This window comes from Berghia stephanieae, chromosome 2 (assembly GCF_034508935.2).
Source record: "Berghia stephanieae isolate SIO BIC M18660-M18661 chromosome 2, UCSD_Bste_1.3, whole genome shotgun sequence".
In the NCBI taxonomy this organism is placed as follows: Eukaryota; Metazoa; Mollusca; class Gastropoda; order Nudibranchia; family Aeolidiidae; genus Berghia; species Berghia stephanieae.
The window spans coordinates 91,175,952-91,197,184 of record NC_088361.1 but is presented as its reverse complement, the minus strand read 5'-3'; the positions used below and the strand labels follow the sequence as shown (position 1 = coordinate 91,197,184).

The 21,233-nt window shown below is 35.9% G+C and overlaps 1 protein-coding gene across 3 annotated transcripts in view; it reads left to right on the top strand.

The window, feature by feature from the left end:
* LOC144965826 (uncharacterized) overlaps window positions 1-21,233 on the top strand; it is a 35,210-nt gene that overhangs the window by 6,739 nt on the left and 7,238 nt on the right. The window lies entirely within an intron of this gene.

The window sequence follows — 21,233 nt, the reverse complement described above, 5'->3', positions numbered from 1 at the left end:
CTAAAACTACAATCACTTATAAAGAGGCGATCTTATGCATTTATAAAATTGTCCATGGTCTACATAACATTGTTTATGACAATTTATTATTTTTTCTCTGGTCACATTCACACGAGGAGAAAACTTTAAATATTTTTCACCAGGTGTTAGTCAGAACTCATTTTATCCAATGTACTGTCAAGACATGGGATGCACTTGATTATAATACAATAAATTCAGAAGCAATAAATGCCTTTAAAAATTCAGTCGATAGAAAACTCCGTGCCTTGAATTACGTACACGATGAACGAGGGATCGTGGATAGCTCATTCGGTAGAGTCACGCTCTCAGCGGCCAGGCGGAGTTGTCGTACCAGTGAGGTCGCGGGTTCAAATCCCCATCACCGCCGCAAAACAAAAACAAAAAAAAAAAACAAAAAAAAACAAAAAAAACAAAACAAATCTCTATTGTCTTCTGGCACTTTCCTACTCAATTCATCTCTTGTTGTACACGATGAACGAGATTTTATTTTCAGAAAAATATGCTTATGATCAACAAGTCTGTGATGAAAAATTATGTAAGCACCAACTTGATCTTTTGTTTGTATCTCTATACAATTTTTTGTATATAATATCCGTGTATCAATTTGATCCTTTCTTTTGTATCGTTTTTTAACTGCTTTATATTTATAAATACGTGTTTGTAAAAACAGCAGGGTATTTACGGTCTATTGACCTAAGTAACGCTTGATGATTATGAATATGAATATGAAAGAATATGAATAATCAAAATAGATGAGTACATGGTCGTAATAACATTTATTTCTGCGGGCCTTCGAGTTTAATCAAATGCCACTCGACCACTGAGCATCTGCTATTCATCACCACAAATTATGTGACCGACGGCCTCATACGGGTATTATCCCGGGCGGGGTGAACAAGAAGACGAAAAATGAATTCAAAGTGGGCTTAGTGTTGCTACATGCTACTGGCCCTCTGTAAAGTGATTTGAGCACGTTTAGTGGGTATTGCTCTATATAAAGACTCAAATTAAAGTTAAAGTGATTAGATATAATGTTCTTTTACATTTTTGCTCCTTAAGAATTTATATTCTATGTGCGGCTATGTGGCCTTGTGGTATGGCACTCGTTTTCGGATCGGAAAGTCCTGGGTTCGAGCCTCGCTCGGCGCTTAGTTGAGTTTTTGGGAAAGGCTCTTTACTCACATTCTCTCCCTGTGTGTAAAATGAGTACCTGGCCGTTAACAGCGTTGTCTCAGTCGGAAAAATTGTAATATTGCCTAACAAGCGTCATGTCTCGTTCTCTATGTTACGTGTTGCTTTTTGTAAGGGACACCTTGTAAAGCGGGTTCAGCACTTTTAGTGGATATTGCGCTATATAAATGCTCACTTTTATATAATTTTTTCCTTGAAAATAGAAACGTTGGCAGAAATCTCATATTTCTGGCGATAAAATCAATATTCACCATACAAACCGTCAAGATACCTCACACACATAAAATATATTTAGGGGTAGATCCTCTGGCTCTAAGATCCATGGAGAAGACCTTGAAAGGTGGAGGGATCTTACACGGAGTGATGTATGATAGAAGAGGCGGCAGAGGTGTCCATATCTTATGACTAGGAGGCGAAAGGTACGGTCAAGTAGTCAAGTCAGTAGGTCAAGCCGTCCGGATAATAATACCGTTTTGATGTAGATGAATCACAAATAGGAAACTACGTAGTGGTTAAATTATATTCTTTATGTGCTTAAGCTTATTTCTTTATACCGCAATATTCACTAAACGTATCTCATAGCTCTGTACAAAAGGTCCCTGACCAACAAGTAACATGTAGAACGAGATATGACGCCTTTTATGCGATATTACAATTTTTTTTTCAGACAACGCTGTTAACGGTCAGGTACTCATTTTACACATGAGTACGGTGAGAGAATGTGAGTAAAGAGCCTTTTCCCAGGACTCAATTATGCGCCGAGCGAGGTTCGAACTCAGGACCTTCCGATCCAAAAGCGAGTGTCATACCATAAGACCACATAGCCGCACAACGGTAGAGAAGACTTACTATTTCTTACATTTGAAAAAAAAGAAACAAAAACAAAACAAACAAACAACCAAAAAGTAAAACAAACAAACAAACAAACAAAAAGTAAAACAAACAAACAAAGAAGCCCCTCCCCCCCACCCAAAAAAAACAACAATAAAGAAAAAGAAAAACAAAACAACAAAAAACAAAACAAAATAAAAGCAAAAACAAAAACAACAAACAAACAAAAATCAAAACAAAACTTTTAATTCGAAATCATCTCTGTCTGATTCGCCTTGACTTATGCACGTTTTGAGACGGTCGGCCACCTATTTCTTTTCAAACACTTTTCTCTTTCTGCGATACTGGCTGGAGTCATGATACACTGAGCAAAGACACATTTAGGAAGAAGCAGGGGTGATAATTTCTTGCACTGTTTCCAGATTAATTTTGAAAATAAAGCCAAACAAAAAATGTTAAACTATCTAGAAAATTACCAACATTGTCAAGGCATCAATTTTTCTGCTGAAATGCACACAAAAGTGAAAGTGTACCTTCATTTTTTTTATCAGGCAGCCATTAAAATTTGCCTTGACATGTATAGTTTAAGTGCGAATATTCGTATTTTTTTTTCTCGCCAATGTTGTCTATTTGTCTATTCAATATGCGATATCAATTAAATAATATGCCAATGTGACAAACACATTTTTTTTTCTTTTGATAAAATGCAATGTTTTGGAATTTGGCATAAACAGCGCCAAATGGCAATCCTGTCGCCTAGGCGCTTATCTTTCATCAAGCTGTAAACACGATAAACCAATTACAGGAAACAAAATGCCGCTAAAATTGCTGTTCTCTGGAAAAACACGTATTTAAAATTTTGGCCAGAAAACACGTCTTTCAAATATCAATCGATTAAAATGACGCTCAACCTGGCAAAAACACTAAAACCTAGAAGTCCCAGAGTTGAAAACTTTTACCAAGAGGAGGATCATTCTAATCGGACGATATTTGATCTTCTGTCCAAAATTTTGAATACGTATTATTATTATTTTTTTTTTGTACAGCAGGGCAGTTGGCATATCTTGGCTCCCATTTGAAAACTGTTTGTACTTCATTTTTTATTTTTATTTACGGCTTACTTAAACGAGAGAAGGTTCTCTGCTTTAACAATATTATAGTACTAATATTTATAGATACAGAGCGGTGGAAGATAAAGAGAAGATTGTATGTAAGGATAAGGAGAAGTAGAGAAGGAACTTATCACTATCGTTGTGTTATTTTATTCATAATGGTTTAGAGGACGCTTTTGTAGATGGAGCCGTATATTGGGGGAAAGCGTTTGTCACCAATTATGCCCCGTAGTGAGTAAAGCATCTACAAGAACTTGGCATTATACTGCGTAGAGCTAGAGCGGGACGCGGACTCGAACCTAAATGCATTTAGGCCAGAAGTTGAATGCCATCCCGATAGATCTCAAAGCTGAGCTTTGCAGGAAGTATTCAGACATTGTTCCCAAACCTTCTTGATTAGCAAGTTACAAAATACCCAACTAACCCTTTTATCTTATATTCTTCTCTTTCTTTCGTTATTGTTACCTGTTTTCTAAGAAACTAATAAATAATATTTAGATTTTATAGTTTGTCTAGATTCTTTCGTTATTAGGTCTATCAACTTGAGCTGGACCAGAACTAATTATGCCATCCGGTCTGAGATGATTAAGATTTCCTCTCTAGCATCTTTCACTTTCTCGGCTCCAGGTATTGAGCCGTGATAACATTATTTTCCGATCTGGAATAATTTCAGTGGGGGGAATGCCGAGGGCTATTTCACCTTCCGCTTTTACTTAACAATGGATTTAAATGGTTTTTATATAAAATATAAGTATATGTCCTTCGGAGCCATTTGGACATATGAAGCTGGAGTTTATCGAATTCTATAGCAGAAAATTGACAATAGCAATTACTAGCTTCCCTTTTGACAGGACGCTAGTCAATTGCAAAGTACTTTCCGTCATATCTAATAGATCTAGCTGCTCAATCACTGCTGGGTTGCTACTGAAGTCAGACAAAAAAAAATCTCAACTGCACCCGAGATTGATCTCGGCCTTTGCGTAAGCGAATGCTATACCAACTGAGCTATCGGGACCCCCTTAGAAAAAATCAAGCAAACATTAAATACCAGATCAAAAATATGAAAGGAAAGTCTGTTTCACAACAATGAAGTTATGGAGATAGAATTATTTTTTAAAATAATGAAAGGCAAATTTTGCAAGGGAAAAAAGAAACGTGGTTACATTTTCAAAAATCCTATATTTGTCCCCAAGGGGAATTTGTCTTTAGGGTTTATTCCAAGGGGAGACCGGAATAATCTAGGCGTCAACCGCAGTGCGACGCCGCATAGTGAGCTAGGACGAGGTGACTTGCTCACGGCCACACAGAGCGACGGGCAGTCGAATTCGGTATATTTCGTGTACAAAGCGAAAACCAAACCGCTGAGCATGATAAAGTCGTGTAGTATGGAAGGAACGAAGTTGACGTCACTCAGCTCTTTATTCTTCGGTATTTTTAGACAGCTGTTAGTTGTTAGTGATTGCTAGATCTCACGAAATTATATAAATCACTATCAACTTTACTTTAAAGGTTACACATTGTTTTGTGTGTGCTATGTGGTCTTGTGGTATGACACTCGCTTTCGGAGCGGAAGGTCCTGAGTTCGAGCCGCGATCGGCGAATAGTTGGGTCCTTGGAAAAGGCTCTTTACTCACATTCTCTCACCGTACTCAGGTGTAAAATGAGTACTTGGCGGTTAACAGCGTTGTCTCTGTCAGAAAGAAATTATAATATCGCCTAACAGGCGTCATACCTGCCCTACATGTTAAGTGTTGCTGTTGACCAGGGACCCCTTGTAAAGCGCTTTAGGCACGTTTAGTGGATATTGCGCTATATAAAAGCTCAATTTTAAGCTCAATTCTTTTTAGTTTTGTGTGTTGGTATGTTTAATGTGATTGGCGGATGTTGTAAGTAATTTACACACTCGTTTTTAGCTATAAGTTTTAACTATTATGACAATCTGATACATATAACATATTTTGTGTTTACTTAAAGAAGGCCAAAGGCCGAAACGTCGTTTGTTTTGTGTTGTAAATATGAGTCACATTTACTCACTTTATCTTTCTCTCCATCTTAATGGCTGCTTTAGGCACCTCTAGTTTTAAGTAATTTACCCAAATGTAAAGCATCAATAAAATACTCTACTCTTACTGAGACGATGTGGCTACATGCAGTGTACCCATTAAACTTCATCAAAGATCAGTTGACGCCCAAATCTCTCCAAATATTCTTGAGTGTATTGTATATACCGACATGAACTTATGCAGGTCTGATAATCCAAATTTTGTAGTCTCATCGTTATAATGGAAATATTCCCAAACCAATAAAATAATTGTCCATAACATCAATGTTAAATGAAGCCCTTTATTGCATTCGACTATCAGATATGGAAATATTATGTTCAAGTCGGGGTGTACCACAGAAGCTATTTTTGAATGAGCAAAACATCTCTTTCTTTGTGGAAAATGTAATATCAATATTCAGTTCCATATAGTTAGTATGGAGTTGACGCCACTCAGGTCTTTGTTATTGCTTTTTGCCATCCGCGTTTATAAGTAATTCTCACTAAACTGTATGAACCAGACTATAAATGTTCAAGTTTACACATAGTTTTGTGTGTTGGTCCGTTATATTTCCGGATGGCAATGTTATGAACTTCTTAGCCAAGTGCATACCATCTATAGTAGACACGAGACAATCAAACATACATGGGTATAGGGTTGCCTTGATGTGTAATGGTATAATATAGCACGTCTGACCGATATTCAGGAGAGGTCTGAGGTTCAATCCCGAGTCGAGATTTAGCTGATTTAAGATGTTTTTTTTTTCTTGTATGTTTCTTTCCTGATTTTTCTTGCGCTGTTTCATACATACTTTTTCAGTCTTTATTAAGAATAAATGTTACGTTATTAAGTTATACTAAGCTGCTATAAGCTGTGGACTGTAAAAAGAATTAAAAAACGAATATAACAACTTAAAAAAAGAACCAGGTTTTTAAGTACTATATTTATGTTTCCATTGTTTTTGTTCTTGGCTGGAGAGGGGTCTGGAGCTGGAAACATTCCGTGTTTGGAATGTTGTTCTTCTTAGAATCTGTTACATTAATTTTTTGTTTATTACTCGTTATCAAATGGATGTTGTTGATTTTTGCGTGACTTATTACTTTACATGTTATGAGGTGAAATTGGGATTTAAAAAGCTCATTGTCCGAGAGGGAAATTTGCAACAGCGATTGTTCAAGCACCGCAGATTTTGACTTTTCCAATCATAGAAAAATGCTCACAACTAACCTTTTCTCTCTAAATCTAACAAGAAAAAATTCAAATTTCAATCAATCCAAAAATAAACGGATTTCTTGGATGTATTATTTATGGTAGATTTTGTCATGTCTGGAGAGGGAAGAGGCGATTATTGAATAATTCAATTTATAATTCTGATACAATGATAAACTTTTGGCCTTTTGGAACATGTTACTAATTTTGCTTTCTTCGATAAACATACATGTCTAATATTCAAGATATTTTGTAATATTCCCCATGTTATCTAGTTTCGTGATTTAATTTCCTTGTAATCTATACAAGCTGTGAAATCTGATATCGTATTATTTCGTGACGTTGATCTAAGGTTAATCAATAGCTAAAAATAAAATTATAACATGTGTCAAATTGACTTATCTTTGTAAAAAGATGGCCTTCATAACCAGTTGATAATGTCAATAAATTTTATTTTACAGCACACGGTGGTTTGTAGATGCCACTGATTAAACAACATGTCGTATGAGATCGAATTTAAGATGTTCGATATTAAAACTCATAATGTAAATGTTGTTGCTTGAAGTTTGACGAAAAAATAATAATAGTGACATGGAATGAAAGATTTAATTTAATCAACAAAGACAGGCAATGTGGACGCTTCGGGTTTTCCCTTTGTCAGCAAAACACGATGAATGAAACATTTAAGACGAATGAGAGATGAGAGGATGGCGTTGTTAGGGCAAATAAACAAAACGATGATGCGACATGAAATGGACCGCAGTCTTAATAAAGCCATTCTCTTGTCTCCCATGTCTTTAATCTTTCATTCATCACAATCACAGAGAGAGAGAGAGAGAGAGAGAGAGAGAGAGAGAGAGAGAGAGAGAGAGAGAGAGAGAGAGAGATTGAATTACAAAATCGCAATGATATGTTTTAAATGTTTAAATGATGACCTCCTGTCTACTTTAAAAAAAAAAAAAACCTATTACATCCTTATACACCTTCCAGATCACTAAGGTCATCATATGATAAAAAAAAACTTTTAATTCCTCTATTTAAATACAGTTGTTTTGGCCGGCGATCCCTTTCTGTCTTGGGACCCCGTGTATGAAATTTTATCCCTAGAACCATCAGGGAACAACCAACTATTAATTCCTTTAAATCGAAACTAAAACATTTCCTTTTCACGTCTGCTTATTTTAAATCTGAGACGTACTTTATGGTTATAACCCTATGTGTGAATATTCAATTGTGGATCTGCACGTGTGTGTGTGTGTGTGTGTGTGTGTGTATGTGTGTGTCTGTGTGTGTGTGTGTGTGTGTGTGCTTGCAGGGGGATGGGGTGTGGCACAAGAAATGACTCTGAACAGCACCGTTGTGTCTGTCGAAAAAAAAAATTGAATACTGAATGCTTCTTACAGGCGCCATGTTTCGTTCAACATGTTAAATGATGCTGTTGGTTGTGAACCAACGTGCACTTATTTACATGTCTGATAACCCAATTCCTTATGAGCTCATTGTTGTAATGCTAATCGCAAAAAATGACGTAAAATATTGTCCATTACAACAATGTTTTACCTGGCCCATAAGTGGGTTCGGATGTCAGACCTGCATATATGTGCACGTCGTTGTGAACCCATTGCAAAGCGCTTGAAGCACGTTTAGTGGATATTCCTCTATATAAATTCTCAAACTTGTTAAACAATTTACAAGTTTCTTATAGTGATGCACTCTATGCCCTCCTCAAAGTGTAACGATTTGGAATATTATTTGTTACAGTGTTCAGGTTTTATGCTCTCTATATCTATACACTTACACAATTACTATAACTATACATTAATGATAGATTCTCAACACTTGAGATCCAAAAACTGTCAGTGAAGTGTTATGCACTCTGTAATCAGTACAGATAAATTATAGTAGTCTTATACCCTCGTCCTCCATCAATCCAGCCAATTAGGTAAACATTGAGTTTGGCACTAATCTTTTAAAACTACCTGGTATCCTACTTTCGTCAATGACGCAGTTATACGATTATTTATGGACTGAACGTCATATTATTATTATTATTATTATTATTATTATTATTATTATTATTATTATTATTATTATTATTACCATTATTATTTTATTATTATTATTATTATTATTATTATTATTATTATTATTATTATTATTATTATTATTATTATGGTGATGATGATGATGATGATGATGATGATGATGATGATGATGATGATGATGATGATGATGATTTAAGTTGTTACGACGATGTTAATATTAATGGCGATATTGGCGATTGTTGAGGTGGTAGCAATAGCTATGATGCTAAGAATGATGTTACGATATTACGACGTTAAAAGTAAAAAGAATAGTATTTAATATTGATGGATTCACCTCCGCTTATAAAAAAGTTAACAACTTATAGAACACATTAAGATTTTAAAGCAAATTTTGAATAAACAGTCGTCGTATTATTTGCAAAAGTCGGAGAAACAGAAAGAGAGAGAGAGAGAGAGAGAGAGAGAGAGAGAGAGAGAGAGAGAGAGAGAGAGAGAGAGAGAGAGAGAGAGAGAGAGAGAGAGAACTTTTTGTCATCGTTGAAAGTTCTAAAGGCACACCTGTTGTGTTGATGAGAACGTTTTATGAACTTGTACATAATGGAAATATATACAATTCAGAAAAACCTTCATTTAAAAAAAAAAAAAATTCAAACTATGCATACATTCTTAGTTATTTTTCATTTATTCGGCTGCTCTCTTCCCCTCCCCTTCTTTTTCTATGCAGAGAATCCGAAACACAAACAAGAAACACAAAGCATTCCCGCAAGTTCGTTACGGATCCTTGTCACAAAATTAAATTAGCTCTCTCAACTAGTTTTTGGCGTGAACCTTCGGCTCTGGCAACGAACTCGATGTGTACAACGATTCGTGCTCGCTCTGTAGACTGAGTTGTATTTTATAGAAGAAAAAGTTGTTGGAGAGTGAATATTTTGAAAATGGAAAATTGAGTTGCTTGGTTTGTGCTGTGTTGAATTGTGTTAAGAAAATATAAATTCTTCTCCTTTAAATCTACCCCTTTGTACCTGGTCTTGTCTTGCCAAATGAAAGTTAAAGCAAATATTTTGTCCTCTGTTGAAGAGGTAGGGGCTAGTCATTTAGAGCCATAAGGCCCATGGATCCGGATTTTACCTGGGCTTCTATAGCGTTAAATTGACAATAGCAATTGCCTGCTATTCGTTGGATAGAACACTAGTCTATAGCAAAGTATTTTCCAGGAGATCTACCAGACCAAGCTACCCAATCACTCTTGGGTGGACAGAGGGCTTCAGACTTTACTACAATAGCATAAAAGCCAGTGAGACTGGTTTTTATAAGCCTTTATTGTTCATCTGAATTTTCCGAAAACAATTAACCTGTACACATTTTAGACATGAATATTGGTATGAAACTAAGATGAGAATTCCAAACTCCATTTCTGCCTGTCAGAAGATTAAAAATCCCTTAGGCATTAAATACGAGCGACTTAATAATATCAAATTTTCTAGCCTCAAACGTCCGTTATCTCTTCTGTCTTCCTCGGCGTCCTCTCCAATTTTCCCTCCTATCCTCATCACGCTTTTCCCGCTGCAACTCACAACGGTATCCTTTTGCTTCATATACCTCCCCCCCCCCTCCTCCTCTTCCGTCTCCTCCTCCTTCTCCTCCTTCTCCCCCTCCTCCATCTCCTCAATTTTCTTTACTTACGTCTTCGCCTCTTTATCTCCATCTTGCACTCATCCGAATTAGCAACAATTTCTGTATCTTTAAGATTTATTACCGAAGCAGCGAGATCCATGGAACGAAAATTGACGTATCTTTCACTGAAGACTCCTAACATCTGCTAGCTCCAAACACTTAGGACTTCTCGAGACCTGAAGAGACCAATCTATTAATTTGAGTTTTAAACGAGAAATATCTTGAATTTGTCTGAGACAAATTAAGAAGAAATTTACCTTCTGGAAATATTTCAACATTTCACTTTATGCTTGGATTCGTGAAGAGAGAAAGTAAACATTTACATGCTTAATGACATTATAAGGTTATGGTACGTGAATAGCCACACCTGTTCATGAAGTGTTAACTCTTGGCCCTCAAGTTTTGTTTTTTCTCCTCTATTTTTTCTATTCAGTAGAATCGAGTTGTTAAACTGAGACAACCTTGTGTTGCATATTTATCTCAAAGGATTTGATGGGTATGAAAGAATGTGGTGATTTTTTCACATCAAAAACACTTCAAACCACAGCTAGATTTATTATTTTTTATTTATAATTTTGTTATCCTTTAGTGTTTGTTTAAACCGCCTCCAAACAGTAATATATGTGGCTATATTATGGTCAAGTGGTACGACACTCGCCTTCGGACCGGAAGTTCCAGGGTTTTTCTCACGCTCTTGAGAAAGGCTCTTTACTCACATTCTCTCACCGTACTCAGGTGTAAAATGAGTACCTAGACGTTAACAGTGTCTCTGTCCGAACAAAATTGTAATATTGCTTAACAGAGGTCGTGCCTCGTCTTACATACTAAATGATTCTGCTGGCTAGGGACTCATTGTAAGCTGTTTTTACCACGTTTAATTGATATTGCGCTTTATTACTGCTCACGTTTTTTTCTTTAATACATCGGAGTGATTTAGTTGCTAAAATTGAATTGATGGTAAACAAGCATGAGCCTCGAGTTAACCAATGTTTTTTTGGTGAAAATAGATATCGATTTTTAGAATTGCTAAAATGATATCATTCATCTGACCTTTTTAATAACAAAATCCAGTTTTGTCATAACATATCACCCTGACATAAGATCATTTTTGACGGGATGGCTTACATTTTATATTTTTCGAAACAAACAAGCAAAAAGCAACAACAACAAAAAACACAACAGAAAAAAAATAAACAAACACCCCCCCCCCCCAAAAAAAAAACCCCCACAAAAACAAACAAAAAACAACCAACAAACAAGGAAACAAAAACATTTTTATTAAAAAGTAGCAAGCCAAATAAACAAAATACAAAAAAAAAGGCCCAAAGAAAAACAAACAAATCGAAAATATGCAAGCAAATTTTATAAAGACAAAAATAAATTTAAAAACAGATAAATAACAAACAGTTATAAATATAGGAATAACAAGAACAAATACAAAATGAATATAAAAAAAAGAGTGTTTGTCATCATTTAGTTTGTCTTCCCCTCGAAGTGTACTTATTTGCAGGTCTGATAACCTAAATTATTATGGGCTCTTTGTTATAATGGAAATAATCTCAAACCAACGCAAAATAATGTCCTTTAAAACGATGTTAAATCAAACCCATTATTGTGTTCGATTATCGGACCCTCTAATGAAACACTATTTACCTATTTTGATAGGAAGTAAAATAGAGTTATTAAGATGTGTGTCAGATATTTTCATCAACTCTAAAGACTGAACAATGAAAACTTAACAAAAGATTAAAATATTATAGATCTACTTCTAACTTTCAAAAATACAAAAGAAACTCCGAAAAGAACAAAACGAAACAAAATATATATTTCGAAACAAAAACAAACAAATCAAATGAAAAAAAAAACCCAAGCAAACAAAAACTAACGCAACTTTTAAAACTGAATAAACATATCAATAATTTTCTAAAGCGCTGAGAGCATTCCCGTCAAACTCATAATAATTCTGTTACTGCCTGGCGTGTACATAGGACAGACATGCCTATCATTACCAAAAAAAAATTTTCGTAAAATTACGACATTTTGACTCCACTTTCAGAAGTTCACGAGCATCTCTAAGTCTATCAAACTTATTGAAAATGAAAGTTTATGCCAAACTTTATAATATTAAGGATTTCAAAGTGTTCTTAAATCATTGTGGGGGAAAATTGTTGCTTTTTAAAGTTAACTAAAGCGACTAGGTACAAGTATTATCTCCTAAATACTACAATTATTTTTAAAATTTTGAAATAGGCAGGTCTGGCATAGAATATTATATATTATGAAGGTTTTGACACACAGTGCCTGGGCAACCCCCAATTTTCTAATTGCCTTTCAGCTTTTCATAGAATTAGCTGTAAACCCATTCAGGAGGTTAGACTCTGATGGCATGCCAGGCCTATACGGTCTTACATGATACACTTGAGCTTTTTAACATACTCTGTTTTTCAACTTATTTATCGCTCGAGTGAAGCTGAAAGTGCTACCTATCTATTAAAAATGAAACCAAAATTTCTGCGTAATTTAGAAAGGAGAAGAAAGAAAAAAAGGAGAAAGAAACACTAGAGAAATACAATAAAAAAAACGTGAAAAGGATGATGTCATATCTATAGATAGTATGCGCTTGGCTAAGAAGCTAACAACATTGCCATCCGGAAGTATAATGGACCAACACACAAAACTATCTGTAACCTTGATCGTTTAAGTCTGGTTAATACAGTTTAGTGAGAATTTCCCATAAATGCGGATAGAAAAAAACAATAACAAAGACCCGAGTGACGTCAACTTCGTACTATTTATAGCATACAGCGATGTGGTGGAATCGTATATTTAGAAAATCTTATTTTTGACACACTGGTTACTGTGAAACACATGATATTATAGTATCAGATAGTCAATAATATATGACATATAATACAATATTGAACTTTTACCTCATAAAAATGAAGGTGTCAAAACGCCTTTAACCAGTGACCCTATTTTAATTTTTTCAAAAGAAAAGGTAACCATTTTTGGCGGGATAGGTTGAGAGAAAATATGAGGAAGAAAAACAACCCCCCCCCCCCCCCCCCTCAAAACAAAAAAACAAAAACAAAGCAAAAGCAAACCCCCCCCCCCACCAAAAAAAAAAAAAAAAAAAAAATCACAAAACAAAAATATCCCCCTCCAACCCTCCCTCAATAATAACTAAAAAAAAAAAAAAAAAAAAACAACGAACAAAGCAAAACAAATACAAGTAAATTAATATTTTTAAAATAGAACCAAAAAATCTGTTTAAAAAAAAACAATTGGGGGTTAAATTTTTCCGTACAACCTATGTTGAATTTTTCCCGACGAGCACATATCTACTTGTAGATATCTAAAAATTATATTACTATTTTTTTTTTACAGATTAATATACGTGTATTCATGCCTTTTTATTAAATTAACGTTGAGTAAAATGATTTTTTCATTACATCTACAAGCGGTGTGATCGGTCATTAATTTGACCATGGTCTTGGCGCCCTGTAGTCAGAATCATTTGCGCGCAGCACCTACAGACTATTACAGAACTGCGTTTATCGTTGATGGCTCAAAAGACTCGCCTCGATCTATGTTTATTTCCACAATACAGTAGTATAATATCTAAAATTAATGAGTGTCTATTCATAATGGTCTCTCTCTCTCTCTCTCTCTCTCTCTCTCTCTCTCTCTCTATATATATATATATATATATATATATATATATATATATATATATATATATATATATGGCTTGTCCATAAGTATATAAAAAATAAAACAACCAAGAGATTTTCAAAGTAAAATATTTTTGGCCAAATTGGGAGAAAACTCATTTGTCATTATGCAGCTCAGCATGCACAATAATAGAGCTTAGACCTCTCTGAAAGACCCCGAATGTAACGACGTGTACATTTATGCAGGTCTGACATCTGAACCCACTTATGGGCCAAGTTTAACATTGTTTTGTAATGGACAATATTATGTTTCATTAAAAAAAGTCCATTACAACAATGAATGAGCCCATAAAGAATTTGGTGAAAGACCTGCAATTAAGTGCACGTCGGTATATAAGTATGGTGACACTTTCATTGTTTACATTGACTACATGACATAACCCATAATATTTTTGTCTATATTTTTTTTTGACTGGCTAATGCAATCAATGTTTTGCACTTTTAGTTATAAATAAATCAATTTAAAAATTGGCACATTCTTATCACTTCTAAGGCACTTCCGACTGACATCTGCCAATTGGCATGAAGAGTGATTTGCTTAGGCTCATTTTAACCCTCTCCCACCCAACTACAGGACAACTATCAAGATTGTTACGATGCTTGGGGGTCCTGATAGCTCAGTTGTTAGAGCACTCCCTTCACACGCAAAGGGATCAAGATCTATCCCGGATGCAGTTGATTTTTTTTCTTCTGATCCCCCTGTCCACCCGGCAGTGAATGGGTAGATGTTAAAAGCGAAAAGTACTTTGCGATAGACTAGGGTCCTATCCAAATCATAACAAGCAATTTTGCCATTGTCCGTTTCACGCAATAGGAACCGGGATAAACTCCGGCTCCATGGGCCCAGTGGTTCCGAAGGACTACTTTTTTACGATACTTTTTTTTACTTTTAAAAACCAACAAATAATATACAATTTACTCATGTATGTTCCCATAACACGCAACTCATCCCGTCTATATAATATCTCTCTAAATCAAACTGACTCATAATAAACACATCACGGACATCTTTAACGAAATTCCAAGAAATATTTTTTTTTAAAACCTAGAATCTCATTAAGACGACTCTTCGTCTGCCTTCTCACCCCCCCCCCCCTCCCCTCCCCACCCCCATCCTTTTTCATCCCCGTAGACTGTCTTAGTCTTTATAATTCGTTCTTTTCTTTTCTTTCCCCGTCCATTCGTAAATGAGCGGCGGCGTAAAATATGTTTTTCCAGACATCGTTTAGGCATTTAAACCTTAATGGCTGCTAGTGAAAAGAAGAAGATAAGGAAGATGGCAAAAAAATCTTGTTTTGCTTGGAGTGTAGGAACCGCGTTAAGAATTTAGGCGACAATAATTTTTACACTTTTAAAACGTTTTCGCAGAATTAAACGAACCAGATCATTCTCTGTCTTCGCTGTGCTTTTGTGTTGCTTACAAGCTCTCACTTTATGGTGTTGAAAAATCTTTTTTTCTTTCGTTGTTGTTGTTGTTGTTGTTGTTGTTGTTGTTGTTGTTGTTGTTGTTGTTGTCGTTATTTGTTTATAAATTAAAACGAAGTAAAATTCGAGCAAATTCTTAACTCAATTTCATGATTTGTAGAGGATGAGGGTCTTAACTGACATTTAAACTAATATTAAACTTTTAAAAGCTAAACGTGCTCAAAACGTTTTACAATGGGTCCCTCCTATCAAACAGCAACGTTTAATCTGTAGAAGAAAAAAAATATGCCTATCAGGCGATATTACAATTTTCTCCGACAGGGACAAAACTGTTAACGACCAGGTACTCATTTTACACCTGAGTACGGTGAGTGAATGTGGGTAAAGAGCATTTTCCAATCCAATGTACACTATACGCGCCTCAGAGTGGGACTAGAACCCGGGACCTTCCGATCCGAAAGGCGAGTGTCATACCACAAGACTGCATAGCAACATGAATACAAATTAATTATATTTTAGCTGAATAAAAGAACAATTAAATACCAAACACGGTACACCATTCGACACTGTATTTGCCGACTAGTCTTGTGGCTATGTGGTCTTGTGGCATGACACCCGCCTTTGGATGGAAAAGTCCTGGGTTCCAGTCCCGCTCTGAGCGGTGCATTATTTAGTCCTTGGAAAAGGCCCTTTACATTCTCTCACCGTCTTAGATTTACAATGAGCACCTGACCGTTAACAACGTTGTCTCTGTCAATGGAAAAAAATGTAATATCGCACAACAGGCGTCATATCTCATCCAACATGTTACGTGTTGTTGTTGACCATGGACCCATTCTAAAGCGCCTTGGGCAAGTTTAGTGGATATCGCGCTATGTAAAAGCTCAAGGTTTTTAAAAAGTCTTGCCTTATACTTTTTTTCGGCTGCCTGGATTTAAATTGAAAGTTTTTTACATTATTTTTTTATTTGGTTATTGGTTGAAAAAGGTTTTAATCCTCTTCTTACCAACCATAGGAAAATCGTCACATTCATTACGATACAAACAGCACGTTTATCATTCAGACTTCTTTTGTAAATCACAGAATGTAAAGAACAATGTTTTATTTTATCGAAAAGCCTGACACTGTGTTGTAGAGTTCATTTTGCCGATCATTATAAGAAATCTCAAAAAGTATTGTCCATTACAACAATGTTAAACTAGGCCCATAAATGGGTTCCGATGTCAGACCTTCATTTATGTACACGTCGTATTTGAGGTTTATTTGATCCACTGCCTCAAAGCGGTATTATATTGCGTTGACCTAGGTCCTCAAAAATACAGACCTGTCCAGTTGGAAATTTAAAATTTCGTGATTTTTAGGAGACAACAAATATTAGTCACGATTTATAACCTTAAAAATCAACAATTTACTCTCACAAGGGTTAAATAACACTTCAAAAACCTTACGATATTGTGGTCTGGCATCGCCCTTCATTTTCAATGAATTTTTATGACTTCGAGATACTCATGACGTTCTGAAATTGGAGCCAAAATTTCGCAGGTCTACGAATGTTCTGTAATAGTTGGCAGGTCTGCATATATATGAAAGTTGGAGTTAATTTCTCTTGGTTATGGTGAAGAAAAAATGTATGTTCTTGCATTGAATAAATAAAAATTGGAAGGTCATCATTTTAACTCTAAATTCACATTCCGGGGGTACAATAGACACCTAGATAGATAACCATGGCTCTCGGACAGTCGTGATAATGTAAACAATATTGTAAATAAACAATAAAATAAACAATATGTAAACAGTGATTGGTAAACATAGAAGAAAACTAGACAGGTTTTACTATCGATAGAATGTGTAAGTTATTACCCAATGTTCAGCCGCTTGATCAAGAGAACCAACAAAGAAAACTATTCATGAACTTTGTGCGGCTTGTGGTCTTGTGGTATGACACTCGCTTTCGGATCGGAAGGTCCTGGGTTCGAGCCTCGCCCGGCGCATAGTTGAGTCCCCAGAAAAGACTCTTTACTCCCATTCTCTCACTGTATTCAGGTGTAAAATGAGTACCTGGCCGTTAGTAGCGTTGTCTCTGTCGAAAAAAAACATTGTATTATCGAATACAGGCGTCATGTCTCGTTCTTTATGTTACTTGTTGCTGTTGGTCAGGGACCCTTTGTCAAGTGCTTTGAGCACATTTAGTAGATATTGTCCTATATAAAAGCTCATTTTTTTAACTTCTTAAATGCGTGTCTTACTTTAGTAAGGCCGTTTACTGGTTAATAATGCAACATATTATTAAACCTCCCAACAAACACAATTTCTATGCAGCACAATTTATTATTGATATCCTACCGCTATTTAAGTGAATTATCAGTATCTAGTACTTTAAAAGAACTTTTCAACGAATTTTCTAAACTAACGCGTTATCATTATAAGGAAGAAAGCCTAGCAGCCATAGCTATCTATCACAGTGATGTTAGCGCGACAATTAACGCATAATTGAGTTATCTCCCATTCTGTCGGGTTTCTTTCTTTCTCTACTTCACCGTCAATCGGGTGTTACTTCACACTCACTGTAGATAAATTTCTGGCGGATCCACCCGTGCTACCTTGACAAAAACCTGATTCACACTTTTGGCCAGATAATATTTTATATTGTTCCTAACATCGATCGATTAAAATACCCCACTGTCTCCCTCCAATATTCAAAATCACTCAAACAATAGATTTATTTTTTTTAATCACAGATTTACCTCTATTTGGCATGTCGTGGCATATTTTAATCTATTGATATTATAGAGAGGTAAGATTTTCTGGCCAAAATCTTTAAAAGTTCTTTTGTCAGTGAGTTTTAGCATGGTACTCACTCTCAAAGGGGTTATGACAAGCCGGCAAACCGATTTGCCAATTCACCTGTTGCAAGGTTTTCAGTTTTTGACCGCCACCAACGACAATATCACTTGTAGCGGAAACCACCAGGGGGGTTGGTTGGTTCTGAATGGCTTAATAAGAAGGATGTTAAAATGGTATTTGGGGGTTGTGGCAAAGATGGGGTTGGATGAGTGGGGGGGGGGGGGGGGGGGGGGAGAATAAGGTTAGGTTGGGTTTAAGGGATGATGATGATGATGATAATGATATGGGTGGGGGTTGTAGGATGTACTATTTTGTTGTGTTATCGGATTTCTCGCGCTCACAAATTCCCACGGGTCTTATTCAAACTCCGTTCTTTCGATTCCAACTCACCGCCGCCTCTCAGTCCTAATCTAGGCATCTTTATATTTTTAACCCTTTAACGACGAGATTGAATTTCCCTCAAAGTCTTATTTATTTAGTATCACCACTTGGTTATCATGTACCCCTAAGGAATAAGAAAGAAATCAAATAATATGGCTGATGGTGCCGCCTGCATTACCAGAAATTGTATCGGTAATCAGAAGGTCTGATGTTCGATCCTCAGTCGAGGCATACTGATTTTTTGGGATGATTAATTTTGTGTGGCTATTACGTATTCCGACTGCATGTCTAGCAGGTTTTTATACACATTTTTATTCAGATTGCAAGCTATTCTGTAGCCTACCCGTCGTATTTCCATACAATTGATATTGAAGCAAGTAAATTATTCCTTAAACTTGAGTTGCCTAAATGAGTCAATAGAATGAATAAATAAATAAAGGGAGTACATGCGACTCATTAATAAGGGAACAACACAAAAACATCGATGTTTCGGCCAAGTTTTTACTCGAAAAAGGCCAAAGGCCGAAACGTCGTTTGTTTTGTGTTGTTCCCTTATTTACAAGTCACATTTACTCCCTTTACCTTTCTCTCCAAAGTAATGCCTTCTCTGTAATGAATATAATATAATTTTACAATTCCCTGATTGTGAATAGGAAATCAAAGAGCATGCCTGACCATAATACATAGAAATTATATTGGTACTTAGTGGGATGATCTAATTAAAAACAACTCGAGCATTTAAAAAGGGCTATAATCACGAAACGTTTTCAAAGTGCTTTACAGTCGATCCCCGGCCAATAGCAACATTTATCATGAATAACATGACAGGAGGCGGCCTGTTTGGTGATATTACACATTTTCTCGACAGAGTCAACGCTTTTAACGCCCAGGTACTCATTTTATACCTAAATAGCTTGAGATAATGTGAGTAAAGAGCCTTCTCCAAGGACTCAACTATGCGTCGCGAATGTCATTCCACAAGACCACGTAGCCACACAGCAGGTAAATTAAATCACGATCACTGCCAAATTCTTTCTTGGTTTAAACGTCAGAAATGATGTCGGATTAAAATAAAATCGAATATCGCCGGTGAAAGGTTAACTCGGGTCGTAAAACGCCTTGCTGCTTTCTGATCCCTTTTGATGGTTGCTTTAATGTTGGTGTTGCCTTATCAGATTAAGACTGACCTCTCTATTATTGTGTACTCGTCCCGCTAATCATATTTGCTCATACGTAAATATAAATCCTTGCGCCCCCGCCCCCCCCCCCCCCAAAACAAACAAACAAAAAACAAAACAAAACAAAAAAAAAAACCAACACAAAACAAAAAAAAAAAACCCAACAAACAAACAAAAACACAAAAAAACAAAGTTAACTGCGGTACACTAAAAACAAATTCGTATTTAAAAATTTGGCCAGAAAACTCATTCTTGAAATAGCAATCGATTCTACCTCCTTCTTGGCAAAAAAAAAAAAAAACAAAACAAAAACTCTCAAACCCACGACTTTGACTTTGCGAAGTCACACAACAATGAAAAAAATCAGTGAGTACTTGACGTAGCCTATGGTATTATGGACTAGAGATTCCAGAAGACACTTTTGACGACGGTGTGTCTCGTGTCCAGTAGGTCTGGTCCAAGTCTATCCCTGTCCATCTTAGTACTTATTCACACTTGAGTCAAATCGGATAATCGTCTGTGTTAAGTGCATTACCTAAAGACGGCAAGGTTAATCATTTATTTATCTATTGCTTATTTATCTATTTGTTTATTCCCACCCCACCTATACATATATGCAAGTTTGACATCATAAACCATTTATGGGCATAGTTGCCTGAAAAGTGCCTTACCCAAGGACTGACATATAGCCAGGGCCAGATTATTTATTTATTTATTTATTTATTTATTCATTTATTCAACCCATCCACATCAATCGAAATATAAGTACATACTGGCAGCCGAAATATGAACAAAATTTCAGCAGACACTTTGACAAAGACGTTCTTTGAGTCCAGATCTGAACCAAGTCTATCCTTGCCCTACTTATTCATACTTGTGTCAAAACTGGCGATGGCGATTGTCTGTTGAGTGCATTACCTTTGGACCGCAAAATTATTGATTTATTTACATTTTCATTTATCTATTTGCTCACCCTCACCCACAAGAAAAGAACTGTGAATTGGGTAGTGATAACATGGACTAAATTCCAGACACATTTGACGACGCTGTGTCTCGAGTCTAGACTTGAACTAAGCCTTTCCCTGTCCTAAGCATGATGGATGAGAGTGTTGATTTATTTTGGAATGGACCATGAAGTAGAATCACAAACACTGGCGGTCATTTCATCCATCCTTTATGCGTTTTCTCCTTTTATCACCGACCACCGCCACCTCTTAACTGGATGGACCACTCGTCGTTAGGTTAATGGTACTAGGTAGTCGTATACTCGTTATTTTTTATGATTATGTTTCGTCCACTAAACTCCGCCGATACATTACTGTTGTATTCTGGATAAAAACGTTAAAACAATTTGGTAAGAAAATTCGTCCTGTAAATATCGAACGATTAAAATGACTCTCATCTTTTCAAAGACTCCACAAACCTGAGACTTCACGGAGAGGATAGGTTTGAGAGCATTTGAAAAGATGAGAATCGTTTTAATTGATCAAACAATTTAAGGACGAGTTTTCTCGCCAAACTTTTAAATACGTGTTTTTCCAGAGTA